Source organism: Chiloscyllium plagiosum, unplaced genomic scaffold, assembly GCF_037043375.1.
Source record: "Chiloscyllium plagiosum isolate Xiang-an unplaced genomic scaffold, Cpla_swu_hap1 HiC_scaffold_42, whole genome shotgun sequence".
Classification (NCBI taxonomy): domain Eukaryota; kingdom Metazoa; phylum Chordata; class Chondrichthyes; order Orectolobiformes; family Hemiscylliidae; genus Chiloscyllium; species Chiloscyllium plagiosum.
In genome coordinates, this window is record NW_028270180.1 from 82,841,062 (window position 1) to 82,846,234 (window position 5,173).

Here is a 5,173-nt window from a genome sequence, read left to right on the forward strand (position 1 = left end):
TACGGATTAGTTGCTGGATCCATTCCTGTAAATTGGTTCTGCATTCTTTCTAATTCCGATATTGTTTTTACGAATGTAGCTAGTGTTTATGGACTTAGCGTCAATATTTCTAATACCATATTTCGATGAATATTAAAACACAACAGCATATCTAATTTGGCACCAGATGATGAGCAATTGAGTCAAAATCGATCGGACGCAGTGAGACAATGATCCTCTCTTCGTGTGGTGTACATCCGTGACTCTATAATTCTACGAAGAATCATTCCCATAACTTCAGCTGTGTCAGAATCTAGTTTGCGGTGAAAGCCTGTCAATCTGTGAAGGTACCGTTCGTCTGGGCATCTGCAAAGGATTTGGCGAAATCTTTGGGTCTTGACAATTTGTTCTTCCAACAAATGAATTCAGTTATTTTACTATGAAAATTGACAAGCTTGCCGCAGCTGTGATGGCCGAGAGGTTGAGGCGTTGGACTTGAAATCCCATGGGGTCTCCCTGCGCAGGTTCGAATCCTGTTCACAGCGTAGAATCTTTTAAAAGTCATTAATTCATTTGCAGAATTTGAATTTCGTGGAGCTTGAGCTTTGCATTCAATCGAAAGTAAATTTTCAACTGTGAAGAATCCGAAGTAATTTCAAGACTGACCCAGTCATCTAATTGAATAAATTATGTGTCGAGACACAAAAAGCCACCAACTTCCAACACGAATCAGTGTCAACACATTTGTCGAACTATCATGAAATTTGGATGTTCAGGGGGTGGAATTCAGCAAAACAAGAAGCAATGCAATACATTTACCTGCAGGTGATGACATCTTTTTCAGGATCAGTTGAAAGTCAAGCTGAGAAAGTTCAACCTAATTTACAGCTGACTCTCAAGGCCAATAATCTATTATATCAGCAGTCAATGAATTAGAAAAAAGCAATTCCATGTGTGGAAAGGAACTCGACTGATTCAGGTTCCTGGCTTGCGATGTGAAAAGGCAAGGCGATATCAGCGGAGTAGAATTTTCTGGAAATATTAGAAATAGAATGTTAACGGTCTTCTGCTGTCCACATTCGTAAGAAACTGTGCATTAAGAACTGAAATTGAAAATTAACGATGAAAATCAGACTTAGCCCTCTGTTTGTGGTTTAGCATTGTTCAGAACAATTGGTTGTTGTTGAGGCTAAAATTGACCAAAATAATCGATGGGAACTTATCCACGGCCTTCGTTGGAGCAGTTGGTGTGGAGAGGTCAGCTTGAAGAACCAAATGCCAATTATTCATCATGGCTGTCTGAATTGCTTAGTTAAACATTCTCCCAGTTTAATGAAAAAAAGTTTTGCTATCGGAGCTAGATGTTTTCGTGTCAGCATGTTCAGATATGAGAAGACACTCCATGGAGTAGATTTGACTCTAACGTCAGAGATGTTGACACATTTCTGCACCAGAACAGCACTACCATTGGTATCAAATCAAACTGAACAAAGGACTAGTCACTTCGACAATTCCTGTCTGCAGACTCTGCCAATAGACCGTTCAGGCCCGATGTAGGAATAGGGCGTGGTGACATCTGTTCGCTAGTGGATCACTTCATTCTTGCTCACGATCCGTAAACCGTAATTCATTTTGAACTTCTTAGCCATCAGCATGGTAAGTGGTACATAATGCACAGGTTTGCTTCTCGAAAGAAAGAGCGAAATCTTATTCAATGCAGACGCAAATTCAAGTTGTCCCTGGTCGACCAGAAGACAGATGTCGCGAAACAAACTGAATACAGAAAACAATCAATGTTTTCTGGGAATCAAAAAGATGTACTGGAAGAACGGAAACATATATTTGGAACTAAAGTCACATACCACTTCCACAGACTAACGGTGTTCTTGAACCGTTATCTTAATTTGACCTTTATGTCCACCATTGCTGCAAAAATTATGTTAACAACTCAGAACTTTGTGTTCTTTGATATTCTCTCCTTCATGTTTCTCTTGATTTTAAAACTCAAACCGAGCAATAGTAATGCGCCCTATTTCATTTGCAAAGATCAGAAGAAGATCAATTTATAAGAGAACAGAAATAAAGCTACGTCTGTCTTTCGAGAGAAGACACAGTTACCATTTCGACTCCAAAAAGTCTTCTTCAGAAGTCTGCGCAATGAACTCGAAATAGTAGACCGAAAATGAAAAAAAGATGCCAAAATGCCGCGAATACACCACCCGCAAGTGCCTCAAGTCCTACTCGAATATGCCGGATTACTACTATCAACATCAGTGGAGAACGGAACAAAGCTCATTCTGCAGTTGTCAACCTGTTATGACGTAGTTTGTAAAGTCAGAAATCTGATTCGGTAAAAAGCGGGATAAGAGCGGGATATAGGAAGTCTGAAAAAAAGCAAGTGCGTGCTTTGCTTTGAAGAAGGTTGGCAGTGATGAAAATGGAAATTAACTACAGTAAGGGGGGCTGAATTAATACTCAGAATCGTTGCAACACACAGGGACGCAATTCTTTTTGCTAGGTTTCTGTTCTGCCATTTTATAATCAAAACACTGTCGGGTTTGGTTTCCATTCCAGGCTTAGGTGACAGCCTGATGGAAGTTTGCACATTCGCCCAATTTCTGTGTGGTTGCTCTGGTTTGCTGCCACATTCTAAACATTTGCAGGTTATTTGGAATCGCCATTGAACGCACGCGGTTACAGAGACAGTGATGTCTCTGTAATAGGAGTGTCTGGATAGGACGTACTTCAGAGGATTTTTGTGAAATTAAATAGACATTGTGGGGTAAGTCTGCTGTTTCCTGGGTGAGCTACATGGACAGAGAGGGGTCAGGGTCTTCTTCCCTGAGGGAGATACGTTGACAGAGTTGGGTTAGTTGCTCTTACCTGTTTCAGTCACGCAGATTCAGTAGGGTCAGTCTGCCTTTCCCTGGGCGAATTTCTTTCACAGAGTGGTGACAGTCTGCTCTTCCCTGCCTGAGTGAAATAGAAAGAGCGGGCTCAGTATTATCTTCCCTCGATAATTTATGTTGACAGTCTGGCTTCCGTCTGCTCTTCCCTGGCGAGTTACATTGGTAGAGTGGGGTTAGTGTTCATTCATTGGGTGAGTGCCATAGACGGAATGGCATCAGTCTGCTCTTCCCTGAGGGAATTACATTTATAGAGTGGGGTCAGACTGCTCTTCAGAGAATGACTTATATTGACAGTGTGGAATCAGTCTGTTGAGTTACCCTGAGAGTGTGGGATCAGTCTGTCCTTCTGAGTAACACTGACTGAGTGGCGTCAGTTTGCTGTTCCCTCAGTGAGTTACATTGACAGAGTGGCGTCAGGAGTGGCGTCTTTGAGGAGTTGACAAAAGTAACTCGTCCCCTACATCTTTGGGATAATTAGGGATGGGCAGTGAATCTTATCTCATTGAAAGACAACTGTGTCCCAGAAATGCATTTCTAATAATTGCATGTACTAATTCGACACTGCAAGCGGACGGGAATAACTTGAGGAGAGGTGCAGGGTAGAATAATTAAAGTCAAATGCACTGATGCCGAGGAGACATGACACAAGATGTGAATGTGGAGCTAATGGTGCAAGGCTCAGTGTCAGTGCTATTGGTTCAGCATTTATTTCTCACTGTTCGCAATGACTCACACACCACTGCTGTCAATTCACAACAATGAGCCTGTTCATCTTGGTTTGAACATCCCTGCGTGTGTATTAACGTGGTTAATGGGACGCGAGAGGAGATGAGCACATCCTGTTTATTCTGTCAGTTTAAACAGATGAAAATATCGGTTGGATGCCAATGCAAAAGGATACTGTCTTTTTCTGTGCCTTTTCAGTAGGGCATGCTCAGCATTGAAATGTCTGCTTTTGCACAAGCAGAGTTTGATTGCCATTCATACTGAGCAACGCTAATACATAAAACGCGTTTTCGAATTCCTGTGATCAAGTGGTTCAGACATTGCACATATGGACGAGAAATCTGGCGTTTAACGTGGCGCCGCGGCTTAGCTGGTGAAAGCACCTCCCATCACACTGGTGCCTGCTCATTGTATTGAAAGCTCGTTATTTCTCGCAAGTATTGTGTTGCTGATCGAGAAACTCAGTGTCTGTTTGAATTGCTTTATATTCTGATTTCGAGATCCGGCTTCATTTTCCTGGTTGAAATCCAGTAGTGTATGTTAATCTTTTTAACTACTATTTTAACCTGGAGATTCTTCCCGCAGTTCCACAACCACTTCTGCTTCTCATCCTCTTATTCTCATTCCTTCATTCCCAGTTTTGTGGAAATTAAGTGGTGAGGCAGGAGACACTGCAGCATTCCCGGGGAATGTCATGGTAATGGCACTGACACCACGACATGATCACCCTCATTCTCTGCTGTCACCATTCATTTGTTGCACACCAACAGTAAATGCATCCTTGTTCTTCTTCAGCTATCATGTAGTTACTTTCTTTTTCTGTTGGATAAGGAATTCAACTTTAACTTCGAAAGGGTCTTTAGATTTTGAGGAAGAAATGTCTCCTTGCCTCAGGTCGAAGTGACAGACGCATTATCCAGAGAATATGAGACTACTTCGACCGACTTCAGCCAGGCGTCAGAAAGCCTCTCAGCAGTTCGAATCTCAAACTGTCTCTGAATGTCACGCTTTTCAAGAGCAGAAATGGGAAATGAGGGATATGGACAGCCAGAGAGTCGGAGAATGTGAAAAAGGCCTAGGAGGATACAGAGACAAATATAGAAAAAACGAAGACACATATTGAGGCAGACACTGAAAGAAACAATTCTCCATTCGGCGTGACTGTTAAATAACAGAAAGCAAAAGGAAATGTAGCCATTAAAACACAGCCTTCCACCAGCTCAGGAAAAGGAAAGTAGTATGACAGCTGATTAAGTCCTTTTAAGATTGTAAATTCGACGTTTGTAAGCTCAAGAGTGATTTTGATAAATATCCTGATTCGACAGGTAAGATTATCATTTTCCCAACAGTATAATCTAGAAATCTATAACTAACCTGTTTCCTGTCCATCTAAAAAAAAATCTGCTTCTCTCCACGGATGTTTCCAGGTGCAGCGGGTTTTTCTATCAATTCTCGTTTTTAGTTCAGCTTTCCAAAACCTGCATCTTTCTGAATTTTGATAACCTGGCACAAAACCAAGCATTACCAGGTTCGGACCAGTGGTCAGAAATACTGGTACC

General features: G+C 41.7%; 1 non-coding gene across 1 annotated transcript; it reads left to right on the top strand.

Annotated features, from left to right (window-relative positions):
• The first annotated feature begins 442 nt into the window (after nucleotides 1-442).
• On the top strand, nucleotides 443-524 carry trnas-uga (transfer RNA serine (anticodon UGA)). The gene has a single exon. It is a non-coding gene; the product is annotated as a tRNA-Ser (tRNA).
• Nucleotides 525-5,173: the final 4,649 nt, after the last annotated feature.